The 16931-nt window shown below is 42.2% G+C and overlaps 1 protein-coding gene across 2 annotated transcripts in view; it reads right to left on the bottom strand.

Annotated features, from left to right (window-relative positions):
* Positions 1–16931, bottom strand: part of lpar1 (lysophosphatidic acid receptor 1) — a 69295-nt gene that overhangs the window by 8003 nt on the left and 44361 nt on the right. The window lies entirely within an intron of this gene.

Below are 16931 nucleotides of genomic sequence, written 5' to 3'. Positions count from 1 at the left end.
TGTGCGTGCGTATCACGGTCACGGTCTCCTTGGTCTTCAAACTAAATAATGTATGCCTTGTCCCCTGGGAGAGTCAACACAGAATCCCTGACACATTGCAATGTCTCGACTGCTTATATTAAATATAGATTAAATGGGTGTTAGAAATAAAGATTACTACAGTAACGCATCAATATTATTCTATAATTTTCTAAGCTTCTCGGAGGGCATTCCAGAGCGTACGGATGCCAGGCGCTTGCCCACATTTAGAGTTTGCACCTTAGGTGGCCAAGAGATCTTTGTTTGAGGGTGTCAGACTGTGTCCTGCCTGCCAGATAAAGGGTTTATAAGGCGTGAAAAGCCTTTATTTATCTCTGCCCCCCCGCCCTTCCTCCAAACTCCAAACTCCCCTGGATCAACAACACTGTGGCCTTGACCTCAAATGCACTGTACAAGCAACGATTCCACTCCAAAACCGCATACTGTACGACTTCCTAGACACTTTTTGGCGGAGGGAAATATAATTGGTCAGCCCCCGTTCTATAATTAGATAATTTGTCACAACTTTGTACAAGGGCCAGTTACTCATTACTCATATAAATACCAAGTTCAAGTATCTTGTCGTCATTAAGAGAAGAAAATCTAGATCATAGAATCTATTAATCTATTAATCATTGTATAGATTAATTAATCTATACAAATCATTTTGTTACAGAAAATCTATCCAATTTACTCCACAATCAATCGAGAGAGAGAGAGCGAGAGAGAGAGAGAGAGGAACATAATCTCCTCCAGGCTGGGTTGTCTAGCCAGGGCTGTGCAAGTTATGAGTTGTAGCCTAGCCGGGATGTAAAGAAGAAAATAATAATTTGGCGGAAATGGGCATGGTCTATATGGGGAGTTACAATTTTAGATTTTGATACAGTTCAAGAGTTACAGGCCGAAACTTAACGTGGAGCTTCTTCCATGGTAGCGTTCACAACAAGTTTGACCTTGTAGATCTGCTATTTTCAAAAGATTGTTATATAATCTTGTGAAATGGGACATATTGCACAATTACTATGTAGTACTTTATACTTTTGGGTGCTTTAAGTAGGCTACATTTTGATGCCAATACATTTGTACTTTTATTCAAGTACATTGAATGAATTCTGGACTCTTACTTGTAACACGGTATTTATACATTGCAGTATTGATACTTTTACTTAAGTAGGGGGGAGAGAGAGAGAGAGAGAGAGAGAGAGAGAGATGATATTGACAAGAAGGCCTGTTTTCTCTTAGTATTTGGTGGAGGCAGCAGCAGCTGCAGTGAAGGCTTGACCTCACTTCGCAGCTATGCAGGCGGATTCTCTGGAGTTAGATAAATGTCTACTCTCTAACTCTTAGCAGCAGTGAAACTATCTCAAGTATTTGTCTAAGTCAACGGCATTTGCTCTGAACAGCTAGACAACAATGACTACAGTCAAACCACAGACTCGTATGCGTACACACCACTACACATGTTGTATGGGCAATGCATGGCCATTGACGTTTCCGGTGTTGCTGGTAAAAAAACCCATCATTTTGTTTGTCTGTACACCTGTATTAATCCAATGATCAGGCCCAGACAGAATACCGTCTCCAACCTGAACAGACACAGAAAGCAACAACTTTCCCCTTTTTGGTCGTTAATGTATATTATACATGAACAACAATGTATATTAAACAACCAAATTACAAATTTACAAGAAAAGAAAAAAATCCTTTCTGTTGCAGGAAATGTTATGGGAAAAGGAAAAAAAACACCCAGGCAGATTTTCCGGATTTTCATCCAACACTAAATCAAAGACCTTTTGAAGCAAGGCAAATGTGCAGTATTCCATCTTATTGTGGTTTTGCTAGCATGACATATGTGATTTCCTTACTGACGTGATCTATTTCTTTTCCCCCATTTTTATACCCCAGCTTGGGCCAGTGTCATCTGTATGGCATGTGTTACAACCTACTGTAGCTTATAGATTACACTTGCTGTACAGCACCTTTCCAAAAAAAAATAATATCATGGAAAAGTTGGTTTATTTCCATAATTCCATTCAAAAAGTTTCATAGATTATAGATGCAGTGCACACAACGTAAATTACTTAAAGTATTTACACAAATTTGGCTTCAAGCTCATAAAACCCACTAAAATCAGTTTTTGCAGAGCATGAATGTTTTAATCTGAATGCCACATTAAGAAATTAGGATCACATCAAACCAATCAAAATATGGTACTTTCAAAACAGAAATGTCAATCTTCAATACTTGGTTGGGAATCCCTTGGCCTTCATCACTGCATCGATATGGCATTGAGGCAATCAGCCTGTGGCATTGCTCTGGAGTTATGGAAACCCAGGTTTCCTTCCTATCAGCTCTTCTTTGTTTTGGGGTCTGGTTCCCCTCTTGACAATACGCCATAGATTCTCTAAATGTTTTATTGTGGCTTTCGCCTTTATTTATTTTTTTATGGAGGGACAGACAGTAGGCTGACAGGAAATGGGGAGAGAGATGGGGGTAAGACAATGAGGTGGGACGATATGGGTACCTCACGATACAATATATATCGTGATATTAGGCCCTCGGTAACGATAATATCACAATATTTGATATATTGCGATATTTGTGATATATCGATATATTGTATGAAATTTCATCAACTATATATCACTATCTGCAACTACAAAATACTTGGAACTGAAAAAACGCTATTTTCATGCTCGGACACAGGGTCCACACAGCTGTCTATAGTGGTTGCACCACTCAAACACTAAATTAATACTCAATTACTCCCTCTTTGCCTCATACCCTCATCATAATACCTCACAAACACCACCAACTGACCATTATCACTGGTGTCATCATAAGGTGCCGTGTCATTAGTCAGAAGGTTCATTGTTCCAAAATTACTATCCATATCTCTAACCCTAACCTAAACCTAACCGCAAGCACGGGAGCAAACCTAAACCTAACCGCAAGCACGGGAGCAGTGCATGTTCCCCATCATAATGCCTCACAAACGCCACCAACTGACCATTATCACTGGTATCATCATAATACCTCACAAACGCCACCAACTGACCATTATCACTGGTGTCATCATAATACCTCACAAACGCCACCAACTGACCATTATCACTGGTGTCATCATAATACCTCACAAACACCACCAACTGACCATTATCACTGGTGTCAGTGGACTTGTCCACTGCTGGGGAAATGCATTCTGCATTTTGTATTCCCACAAAGCTGTTTGGACAAATCACCATCCAGTAATTCAGTACTTCTGGTTGCTGTGGAATCTGAGAGTGGGATTTGCTTTATTTTAGCTGTCATTTCCTCCTTTTCTTTTTATATATAATTTATCGCAATATCGATATTTCAGCACACCCCTAGAAGACATGCAGTAAAGGCCGTCGAGATCGGGAGTCGAACCCGCGGCACACGGCCAGACTGGATTACCAGCCAAGGTGCCTGGACCGCTGAGCCACGGCCCAGGCCACAATACCACATAGCTTCTCAATGGGGTTTAGGTTTGGCGATGTTGGCTGGCCAGTCAAGCACTGATGGCATGGGCATCAAACCAGGTTGTGGTGCTTCTGGCGGTATATGGGCATGGGCCAGGTCCTGCTGGAGGATGAAATCTGCATCTCCATACAGATCTTCAGCAGAAGGAATCATGAAGTCCTCTAAAACATTCTGGTAGACTGTTGCGGTGACCTTGGATTTCAGATTGCAGAGTTTACCAACACCTGCACTGGACATTGCACCCTAAATCATGACTCTGCTTTCTTAACTCCAAGATCACCGCAACAGTCTACCAGAATCTTTTAGAGGACTTCATGATTCCTTCTGCTGAGGATCTGTATGGAAATGCAGATTAGCAAAGGCTTCGATATCTGATGTGAGGGGAAGCCCTTTACTTGTACATTTTGTGGTAAAAGCTTTGCTCAAACATAACCTTTTTCCCGCCTTGACCTCTTTGAGTTTGGCATATTTTAACCTAAGCCAAGTGACTTAATTTGCAACTTAATTGCTCAAAAACAATAATGGAAAAGTGTGTACAGCTGGTTCATTGATATATGGGACTTTGTCTTGATGTCCCCCCCCCCCCCTCTCTCTCTCTGCTGGCCCCCACACTTAAAAAAAAACATTTCAGTGTAACCAATATACTTCTTCGCTCCCAAGGAGACAGTGGTCTACGCTCAATAGATTCAGGACTGGACATGGCCCCTGCTTGGCCAGCCTTCACAAATGGGGCCCAAGCCCACTGTGTGCGTGTGGTGAGGAGCAAACTATGGAGCACATCAAGTTTGTCCTCTCCAAAGACTGGAAGGAGGATTAATCACCCTCCATACAGCAGACCAGGAGGCAACCGCTTGGCTTAAGGACTTTGCATTCGCTAAATAAATAAATTCTTCGTTCTCATTATATTAACCACGTGACCAAGTGTGGGACAAATTATGGTTCAGTGTGAGTCAGTATTATGAGGTGATGATGCATTGACCTGCTATGTTGTGCATTGATCAATGTGTACTACTAATGTTGCCTAATTCTCGCCTATCATGACATGCTGGAAATAGGGTAGCTAGTGTTCATGTGGTTAACTGTGCAGAGAGAGAGAGAGAAATAAAAACCTTAAAAAGCATGAGAGAACAGAAAGAGCATGGACAACTCCCACAAGCTGCTGTTAGTGGTCCGGGCACCTTTGAAGAAACAGCGTCTATTTGAAAGCCAAGCTCGGAGGCTTCACTCTCGGCTTTGGAAATGAGTATTTCATTTCCTCTGCGAATCCAGGAGTGTACGGTGTTTGTGTTACACCCTTCATCTCAAAATGTGCCTGTGTGCATAGACTGAAAATGTGGCCACACAAAATGGATCTGCTAACATAATTGTAGTTAGGTGGTTTGAGACAAGTCCATTGTTGTTGTAATATATACAACTAAGTTATTGATATGGACCTTGAGTCTGAAATAAAGTTTGAATTGAATTGAATATACAAAAAGTTATGAATTACAATAACAGATAACACAGATCTGTCGCATCGCGTTACGTTATGAGATGGAAAGATCAGTTATTTTCTATTTGAAATAATTTTAACATCTACTCTGGCTTTTGTGTGTATATCTCATACAGTTTTAAGTTGTTTAGATGTTTGCTATTCATTTTACCAGACACGCCGCCACAACATAAGCCCATTGAACTTCAAACTTCAATTTGAACCATGTTTGACTCATTGAAAACACACGTCTGGTTCTGTTGACTGATAATTTCTTTGAATAAAAAAAGGAGTAATTAAAAAAACTACTAACGGCCTCAACAAAGAAAGTAAGTGTGTCTCTCTCTGCTTTTAATAAAGACAGGCATGAATACATGAAGATGCACTAAAGCTATGATAACCAAACATTGTCAGCTTGAGACCCAAAATATACATTTTGTGTCTCCCCTTGGCCCAAACTTACATACATACATTTATGAAAATATATTGTAGCAGGAGTAGGCTACACTAGTAAATAAAGTTTAGAACCACTGCACCAAAGGAATGACTGCAAATTGAAAACGGGTTTTGGGAAGTAGCAGATATATAGATAGAGATAGATAGATACAGAGTGGGAGAGAGAGAGGGGATACACAAAGGACCCATTAGAATAAAGTGACCATGGGAGCGATGGGAACAGCAATGTGGAAATAATGGAGACCAGACCACAGCAATGAACCCTGCATGGACACACATGCATGCACGCAAGCACATGCACGCATGCGCATTCTCCCTCACAGACATGCACACATTTAAGAATGCACAGGCAAATGCACTTGCATGCATTCCCACACACAGACGTATTAAACGAATAGCAACAGTATTGCTATTATAATATAATATTAATAAAACCTAACAAATAAACCAATAAACAAGCATGCACACAATAGCATGGTAAGACTCGCACACAAACACACACACACACACACACACGCAAAGCACAGTACTTTCAAACACGCCCACTTATAATCATACACATACACAGACACAAAAGACAATGCACAAACATGACGAGATTGGTGACAGTGTTGTGAAAAGCCGAGATGTAGGCTATCTTCGGTGCGTTATAGCGCGTACGCAGCTACTGTAAGTACAACTCAGGCTAAAGTGCTCGCTGTCCGTCATTACTCACCACTCACTAAACAACATCATAATCGCTTTCAACCAGACACAGAATCTAATTCAGATCATCAAAGCCTCTCTGTACGTACGACAACATCTCTGTCTCTAGCAGACGAAAACGATGATTTAGGAGCTCTTTTCGGTGCACTTTCCAACTGGCTTCACATTCATTTCCCCTCTCTCTCTCTCTCTCGCTCCCTCTCCCCTGGATAAGGAAATGGGGGGGAACTATTTCCTAATGTAGTAATTTTTCTTTTGTCGGTCCGGAAACACTTCGATCTGATGAAGGCTTTTTGTGTCATGTTTCTTATCGGGAGGAGGAAAGTGACAAAAACATTGAGTCATGTGGATCTGGGGTTCGGGTGCATGTGTTTGGTCCGGCGGACGTGGTTAGAGTCTTAACCGGCCACGCATGTGTCTTAACCGGCCATGCACGTGTCTTAACCGGCCACGCATGTGTCCTAACCGGCCTCGTATGTGAAACTCGTCGATGATAATACAGTCTATGACTGACTTCAGCCTGACAAGACACTGACATGACCGAAAAGCACAGAAAGAGAGAGAGAGAGATTTATGCAATTTTTTACATTTTGAAAGTGTTGGCCTATACGGACATGCCCAAAATTAGGAATATCAGATAGAAAGTGGTTAAAAAACTAAAAGTAGGACTAATTACACTGTGTTCCTCTGGCTGGCTGGATGTCAACCTAAAACCTTGCCGAAAATTACTTCCAGCTAACTTCACGGTCATACGAGAAAGGCTTAAAGTGCCCATTACTATAGCCAGAGTTATCATTTATCACGTTTTTCATAGCTTGGGATTCCACTAATGCTCTCTCAGAGGCCCCTCAAAAATGACAAACCGCAAGCAAAATGAATAGTCTTGATACTCTCTCTCACTCTGCAGGTTAGTGCCTTGCATGGTTTCCTCTGCTAATCATTGTAAAGCCCCTTGGATAAAGAAGCTATATAAATGTACCATTTATTATCTCTATCTCTCTCTCTGTCTGTCATTCTTTCTCTACCTACACACTCATTCAGCCTCTATCCCTCTCTTCTGTTCCTCTTTATATCCCCCCCTAGTTTCTCTGTGGTCCTGTCCTGACCCTTCTGTCCCGCTGAAGCGAGGTGGCGGACAGAAGGAAGCCACCACACAATCACACATGCTTCAGAATCAGATCAGTGGCTTTCCGGTTTTCTACCCCGAGCGGCTTTTCCTCCTTCCTCTGTTGCCACGTTCCCACGTCAATCAGCCCTGTCCGCTCTGCTCGGAGATTAGATTCAAGTTTGACGAGTTCAATGCCCAAATGTTTACGTTTATTGATAAGAGAGGCCTGCTGTGTGACGAGACAGAAAATGGTGTGTTTGTGTGTGTGTGTGTGTGTGTGTGTGTGTGTGTGTAGGTGATGTGGCTGTTGTTGTCGTTGGTGTGCGTGTGCGTGTGTGTGTGTGTACTTTTGTGTGTGCGTGTCACCAGCATCATTACAGTTCAATTATCCTATATGGCTTAATTACACTTTCCGAACCCAAACTGACAACGCTAAGACAACATAATTAGGGAGAGGATGTGCGTGCGTGCGTGCGTGCGTGCGTGCGTGCGTGCGTGAGTGCGTGTGTGCGTGCGGGGAGGCAGGGTAGTAGCAGCCTAGCAGGTGAGCTCATTGCAGTGGGACTGACTAACGGTACTAACCTAATGTAGCACAAGTGAGCCCTGCAAATACTTTGCTGAACTAAATAAAATGCAGTTCATGAGTAGGAGATGTTCAGACTGATCCAAAACATTTTTTGTACGAGGCGTGATGACACGAGGCATGACCATATATGGAGGCATGACTAAGTAACGGGAGATGCAGGTTTTCATAGTAAATGCGACCTATGGTCACAATGTGTTGATTCACGAGAATTACATTGAAAGGGTAATTACTAGTGAACTTAGCATAAACTAGTTGGCCTCTGTATTTAATTGTTATAATATGTAAATATAAAAAATATGTCTCTAAACATGACAAAATGTCTGCTGCCAATGTACATAGGCTCACACAGTGCACACTGCTTTCTGCTGTTAGACAGTGTGAAACAATGCGTCAACACATGAAATCAAACCCTGCCCTGCCAGGCCACCACACCCAAGCTAGTCACCATGAATGCTTTTGGCATCAGGGGTTTGCATTTTCCCATTAGTGGCTCTTCATTTCGTCTCATAAAGGAATTGAGACTGTTTTTCTCATTGTACGTCAATCTGTGTAAGTAATGCTGTAATTGCTGTTAAGTGATTAATTTACTTCTCTAATACTAACATTTACACTTGTTTATTTGGCACACACAAAACAAAATCAAAGCTTACATGTTTTGGCAAAGAGTCTAATGGAAGAAAATAGGGATATTGAAAGAAAAGGGCTTACTAGTGGTTAAAATAAACTACAAATTTGATATTTGTACATATTTATGTGTAATATCTGATGCTCTGTTGATTAATTGAGTACATAGGACCCTGATAGAAACAAGCCCCTGCTGGATCCTAGGCTAAAGGTCTTACTGTACCGCCGTTCTGTTTACATTTCTGTCTAATAAAGTATTCAATCAATTTAATAGGTGGAAGTTTTCTGTGTCACTGGTGACCCAAACCAGTGACATCATATCTATAGGGTTGCAGAAAAATGTGTGTGGAAGCTGAACTGGTTGGAATGGTTCATTCTGGAAGACAGGTGCGCTCTCCTTACTCACAGCCATTGTCAGTGATTAGGAATGCCTGACCAATAAGTTCTTGGACCAAGAGCTTTATAGATGTGCACACACACACACACACACACACACACACACACACACACACACACACACACACACACACACACGCTGATGTCACAGAGGAAGAACTTTAACTCCTGTGACATTGAGAGTTTCATGCCGGGCATGCTTCAGTGCTGACAGTGGGATTGGTGGTGTTTGGCTCCACACTTACAACCTGATTAATTGGTTCTGCTGCCGGTCAGACAGGAAACACACTCACTCAAACAGCATAGCTGTTTGTCATAATATAATACATACTGTATAGTATATTGTATCACATACTAAGCCTCTATTTGCTCTGAGTGAGGAGTGTGGTGAAAGGACAGAGAGCAAATGATATCCGATAATCCCTTGGGATGATACCTGATAACCCCCGAGGGCTGATAAAACAGTTGCTGACCGGTCTGAACTGTGACCGTGAGTGAACTCACTGACTGAGCAACAAACATGTCCAACATGCTGGGCAGATCGTGTAAACTGTATAGAGGAAGTCAAGTGGGAAAATATCAACTCAACCACTTAAACCCTTTATGGACTGCAGGGTCCCCCAGGTCTCTATAATTGTCCCCTTCCCTTTTTTTCCACTCTACACCAATATCTCTTCACCCCAAATAGTTGATCTACAAGCTATGAGCTCGTGCATCGACGTGTGGGGTTGTTGGGGTTCACGTGTTTAGGCTAATAAACAGCTGTTCTTCCTGAACATTCCGTAACAGCTTTGTGAAGCAGTCTGGTCGGCAGATATCCAAGCTGAACAAACAACATGCACTACTGTTGTTTGTTTGTTTGTTTTTTCTTCTGTTTTCTTTCATTCTTTGTCTATCGTCCTCCACCAACACAGCACATGAAGTAGTTCTGGTACTCATCGTAGACTACTCTTTTTAATTAAACTTCAGGGCTAATGAAGTGTTTTTAATTGATCAAGTAAGGAACAACGCTTAGATTATTTCCAGATTGACGTCTCTGTGTTGTGCCTTTTTTTTGTTTTTGCTCTTTGTCTTTCTTTATACTTAGGATTAGGTTTATGAGTTGTACAATGGTGTCACACAGACATTAGGCAATGACCGCAAGCTGACAATCTGTGGCAACGCAACAAACCTGTGATGGGCTATTATCATTTTTCAGGAGTGGTGGAAAAAGTACTCACAAATTTTACTTGCGTATAAACATATCAATACAGCAATATAGAAATACTTGTTACAAGTAAAAGTCCGGAATTAATCATTTACTTAAAGTAGAGTAAAAGTACAAAAGTATTGGCTAGTACAGTACTAAAGTAAAATGTACTTAGCAAAGTCAAAGTATGAATCAGGCTAGCCCTTGGAATTGGTTCAAGAAGAGCTCTGCATGGTAAACACTGAAATCTAGGATCAGTGAAAGGGATGTTGATCTACCCACTGCAGGTATTTGACAATTGGATTTCCCTCAAGGGATCATTAAAAGTTTATCTAATGTTTTTCTTATTCCAAAATGTGTGTGCATGTGCATCAGAATGTTAGTGTGTGAGTGAGATGCATGATTTACTGTACAGTAAGTGTGCGCTGGGGACTGTGGTGTATATCTATGCAACATAGTCTCATTATCTTATGCAAAAGTTATCCTATGAAAAGCACAGGTTAGCAATTAAGCAGCCATACCTGTACCACGGAATCTCCCATGCCAATACTGTCATTGTAATTGTATATATTTTGTACAATTACAGTACAATTACAAATAAACGTATTTTACACTGCACCCAGTAGAGTGCATACAGTACGTCCACTAACAATAACCCAGATATTCCATTTCCACCTATAGGTATAATGTCTTTCGGACAGCCGCCCTACTGATTAGTAGTTACATGGACATTCTCCTATCCGTTCTTCATTTTGACGTTTGGGGGCAGTATAGAGACCAGGATTACTGCATGTCTTTGTGAGGGTACCACTACCTACCCTAAGTAAATAATCCATTCTGGTTAATTTACTGACCATTTGTTGTGTGTCTGTATACTGTAACTGTATGTACAGTATACATCTGTGTCTGCATACAGTATGCGCGTGCATCTGTGTTGATGTTTGTATACGTAACGTATGCACGCGTGTGTTTATCATGTGTTTTATAAGCTCCTTCTTGGGTAGCAACGATAGAGGGAAACCACAGTTGTTGAGACATATTCTCTCTTGATTTGTTTTCCCATCATTCGATCCGACCAATGTGAAAATATACTTTCCTGTGAGCTGAATGAATCCCCATACCCATACCATTGAGGTTTATTATGCCTGGGGGCTTATATTCGGCCTGTTTGTTTTTGTGTGTACAGTATGTGAGTGAGTGAGTGAGAGCATGCATGCGTGTGTGTGCGCTTGTATTTATTTGTTTGTATTAGTGTACACGTGTGTGTGTGTGTGTGTGTGTGTGTGTGTGTGTGTGTGTGTGTGTGTGTGTGTGTGTGTGTGTGTGTGTGTGTGTGTGTGTGTGTGTGTGTGTGTGTGTGTGTGTGCAAATTGTGTGTAGCTAACTGGGATGATGTTGCTTTATTTTCCATCTCATCCTGTTCCTCCCAGGATAATTAAACCACCCTTAGCTGGTTTTACAGTGTCCTGAGAGTGCAGGAGAGAGAGAGAGAGAGAGAGAGAGAGAGAGAGAGAGAGCATGCCAGGGGACAAGTTATCATCATCATCTAGACCAGTGGATCCCAATCTTTTTTACTTGAAGCTCTCCTTCTTACTTCTGACACAAGCAGAGACCCCCCCCCCCCAACACACACACACACACACACACACACACACACACACACACACACACACACACACACACACACACACACACTACATTTTCAAGCATATTAAACAGCCCGATATATTCTCGTATAAAATAACCAAGCTTGTAGATCACAACTTGTTTTAATTTAAAAATGCAAGTTATGATTTATTTTGTGCAAAACATTTAAATTGTGGTATACTGCCTCCAAACAGTCCTCATAGCCCCCTCTGTGATCTTTAGCGACCCCCCCCCAGGGGGGACCTCGGACCTCAGGTTTGGTAACAGTGCAGTGGAAGACACCAGGGGAGCAGTTATCATCATCGTCATCTGGACAGCAGATGGTAGAGGCTAGGGCGAGGCGAGGCCAGGGAGACGTTGGCTGGGACTTTGGACAGGACTTTACTGTCAAGCAGAGAAGCCAGGACGTCTCGTAATCTTTACCCAGAAAGTTATCCAGCACTAACATTAGCTCTGAACATGAAAACTCAAGAGTAGTGGGGGGGGGGGGGGGGGGGGCGCTACTTAACATGGGGCATGGATAGACAATAAAATAGATATAAAAACAACGTTAATTGTAGGCAATAATCAACAGCAGTGAGACTGTGCGATATGTAAGTAACTATTGAGCAACCATGTGTAAATACAGTGTGCGTGCATGCGTGCGTGCATATACAGGTATGTGTATGTTGTTGCTTAGGACCCATGCAGTCCTATTGGTGTCCCCACCAAGGTAGCTATCATTACAACCAGTTACATGTGCTCAGCGATGCGGTAGAAACTCTCAAATGATTTACGATCGTCGGGTGCACGGCGGCCCACCATGGACAGCGCTCAAACCTTTTGAGATACAGCGCTTTGAAAATCCTGTTATAATGGAGGCTCAATGGAGCTGGATTTAAAAATCCCATCGCTGGTGGGGACGGAGGCTCTCCATATACTAACCGGAGCAATGCTAAAGGGTAAATGGACAGTCGCTGCTGTCATATATGGAGTATACGGTTGTCTATGAACATGCACATAGATAGCACCAGTAGGTATCGATAGCCTATAGCTACGTTTATAAATGTAGATAGCAGCAAAAAAGTTAATCGCATTAATCCTGGCTTCACTACAGTAGGTACATTTTCAAATATCTGTATTATGTATAGTTACTCGAACTACTCGTAGTGTACTACTTGTACCCTCCATTTTCTTTCATACTTTTGGTGTTCATAATCTTTCAAAAGGTGAAGGCATGACTAGATGAATACAATTTATCAGTGTAGCCTCAGCCTCATAATTCTCCCAAAGGAAACTTTCTTGGCAGCTGATGTTGATCCAAACAAAGAATAGAAGATTGTTTGTTCCTCTGTAGCAGTGCCAGTAGCAGACAAATCATTAAGGTGTCTGTCTGCGTAGCTCAACCATTAAAACACATCTTTGTTTTACCTTATAGTCAACAGGTCAAAGTTAACTCGACCTGATACCACCTATTCAGTCCATTCCGGGTGACACACTTTCTACCTTTTTTTTCCTCCCCCTGCCGAGAGTAAAGTATCTAATTTGCCAAGTCTCAATCAGATGAAGTAAAGCTACAATGGAAATTCATTTAGTAGGAGTATCTATGTCCTCGGGACTGGGGTGGAAACGTCTCTAAATGTTTCTATTGCATTATGATGCTATCTCCTCACTTGTTCCAATTTTTCGATTGGCTTCATTTCAGGGTAAAATGGAAACTTGATTGTGATGTCACTTAATTTGGGGCCTAGCCAGGCACTTACTAGCAGTAGCTGATAGAGAGAGGCTTTCGAGAAAGGGTGTGATTGTGTGATTGTGTGTGTGTGTGTGTGTGTGTGTGAACCAAGTGTTCTCACAGCGGGGAACATGATATGAGATATCTCTCTGTGTGTGTGTGTGTGTGTGTGTGTGTGTGTGTGTGCAACAAAAAAGACCAACTTGCCTTTTTTAACAGATATTTTTTTATAGTGTTTGGAGAATGTTGCCTGTTGGATTTTGATTTGATTGGAGTAGTTTGAGGTTATAGCGTCTGATATGTAGTACATGTGGAAACGCAGATGACTTCCATAGTGAGAAGTAACAAGAGGCAAAGTCACTCAACCATGGGTCAGGGAAATATACTGCATTTAACCATACCCATAAAGGCAAGCATAACATCTGTGAGAAATTAAAATTTCTCAGTGTGCACAGGCATGCAAGTCAACGTTTGCACATATTCAGCACAAGGTGTACAGTTGTGTGCTCCATCATTCTGCAATTGGCATGAAAATCAATCACATGAATGGTTGCATTGCCAGTAACAGAAGTGTGTCTTCCGATATACTTCCTACCACTTCTCTCTCCCAACGCGATGCCTCCATATGCGCCCCACTGGCAAGGAGCTTAAACCACCTCGTGGTTTGCACTTGGAACATGTTGGACGGCCATACTGACCAACTGACCAACAGACAGACCAACACAGTGGCTTATACTAGCTGTGCGGTCGGTCACAGCTAGAAGCATATACACGTGTATATAATATACCGCTGCATGTGTTCCACATGCTGTTTGAATTTGGCCAAACGTGTGATTCTGAGTATGTCACTGAGTTCCTAAGCTGGTTTAGCTTTTCATGAAATATAATTCCCAGGATCCTTACATGAAGCAATTCAAAAATAACTCTATACTTTCCCCCCAACATTAGCGAGATGGGTTTTTTATTCTTTTACCACTTGACCCATAGCGTCCCTAATCTAGAGTTATATAATAGGCGCACATTCAGTTATTGAAATAGCAGACCTATAGCTTATATAGATAGATTTTTGAAGTTTTGGGGGGGAAAAAGGAGGTGGGCAAGTAAAAAACCTGGTCAATTAAATATAAAATGTAGGGTTTAAATTAGCTGTGTTGTTCCTCCACACACAGCTGATGTTGAAAAGCCATTGCACCCCACCTTTAAGGTCCAACTCCCTGCATGTGTCCCACATAAACAACTGTCTTTAAGGTCCAACTCCCTGCATGCATGTCCCACATAAACAACTGTCTTTAAGGTCCAACTCCCTGCATGTGTCCCACATAAACAACTGTCTTTAAGGTCCAACTCCCTGCATGTGTCCCACATAAACAACTGTCTTTAAGGTCCAACTCCCTGCATGTGTCCCACATAAACAACTGTCTTTAAGGTCCAACTCCCTGCATGTGTCCCACATAAACAACTGTCTTTAAGGTCCAACTCCCTGCATGCATGCCCCACATAAACAACTGTCTTTAAGGTCCAACTCCCTGCATGTGTCCCACATAAACAACTGTCTTTAAGGTCCAACTCCCTGCATGTGTCCCACATAAACAACTGTCTTTAAGGTCCAACTCCCTGCATGTGTCCCACATAAACAACTGTCTTTAAGGTCCAACTCCCTGCATGTGTCCCACATAAACAACTGTCTTTAAGGTCCAACTCCCTGCATGTGTCCCACATAAACAACTGTCTTTAAGGTCCAACTCCCTGCATGTGTCCCACATAAACAACTGTCTTTAAGGTCCAACTCCCTGCATGTGTCCCACATAAACAACTGTCTTTAAGGTCCAACTCCCTGCATGTGTCCCACATAAACAACTGTCTTTAAGGTCCAACTCCCTGCATGCATGCCCCACATAAACAACTGTGTCTTTCTTGACCACTACTACCCATCCCTGTGACACCCCTGGCCTACAATTTCATAGTCTGGCTAATTTATTTTCACACTGGCGGATTCGTCCGATTTCCGGGCTAACACTTTCACGGTCTGGATACATACTGTCGAGCATGCAACATCCGAAACCGTTACTTTTCTGAGGCCTACTGGCAGTGTGCACAGTAAATGTGGTGCTGATTCGCACTTTGAGAAGAAAGGAAATTCTGCCGCGCCTCAGCCAAGTGAAGAACAAAGCGGGACATGACAGCGTCAAGCGTAACAGTTTCAATGCTGCATCTTCAAAATAAAAAGGAACACACACAGACACAGACACACACAGACACACACACACACACACACACACACACACACACACACACGTAGACACACATAGACACACATAGACAGACAGACAGAACTTCTAGACGGCTAGGCTCCTGCAGAGCCATGGCATGTTAAACAACAAGTTATGAGATTGTGTTGCAAGCTCTTATTAATACTTTTCATTGGTTATAATATTCATAAAAACCCACAGAAGTTATATGATAACCAATAACATGAATGTATGTACAAAATACAAGCCCCACAGTGATGGGCTAAATAACTACATTGTAAATTATAACATGATCTGACTATTGTTACAACTTATTCTACTATTAGCCTATACTACTACTAGATTATTACTACTTCCACTATCAAACCTATTCTAATAGATAATTCTTATTTATGTGATACTAGACTGGGCACAGAGTCAGTAACGATGGAAGTTGGAGATCCATGCCCCCCCCCCCCCCCCCCCCCCCCCCCCCCCCCGGCTATGCAATACCCGTTGTACCCGTGTCAGAGTACCCGTTCCACCCATCTGTCTGTGTCCTTTTATTCCTATATAGTTCTGTGTCCGCCATGCCCAAATATGGAGTGTTGTGATGTCAGGCCATTAGACCATATTTAAGGACCCTGGCCAGGGGCCCTGTCCAGAGCCCGACCAGAGGACTCGATACCGGGGACTGCACTCCCTGTGGGGGTGTGGACTGTGGAACTCGTGTGTCGAATTTAGATTTTGACTCAAATGTCATAAACAGGCTAATGCGGATGTTGCAATCGATTCCTTGACAAACGAGTTGTGTATTTTACGCTCTTCTGTTTCCAGTGAAAGTGTGGAGCTGTCCTGAGACAACAACAAGCAAATGGGTGCAAGATAACAGAGGACACAAGGACAAATCACACACAATCCCTCTGAATATTTTCTCTGGGACAAACACATCTGCTGACACTAAATGTTCTTTTCCCACACTGCAGATGCACACGTGCATGTGTGGGCACACACACACACACACACACACACACACACACGCACGCGCACACGCGCAGCCCGCGCAACACATGCGCACGCATGCACGCACACTCATCCATAAGCACAAAGGCTGACATTGTCCTTATTTCCATGTACATTTACAATTTAGGCATTTGGCAGATGCTGTAAGCAATAACAAAAAACATGGTAATACATCAAATACATAATGGTCATCATGAGTCATACATAAGCTAAGAACCTAACAGTGGAATATATACATATATAATGAATATATATATATATA

The sequence above is a fragment of the Protomyctophum bolini genome, assembly GCF_963924005.1.
Source record: "Protomyctophum bolini genome assembly, chromosome: 22".
NCBI classification, from domain to species: Eukaryota; Metazoa; Chordata; class Actinopteri; order Myctophiformes; family Myctophidae; genus Protomyctophum; species Protomyctophum bolini.
Note: the sequence above shows the minus strand (reverse complement) of the source record. Positions and strands in the feature narration are given on the sequence as shown.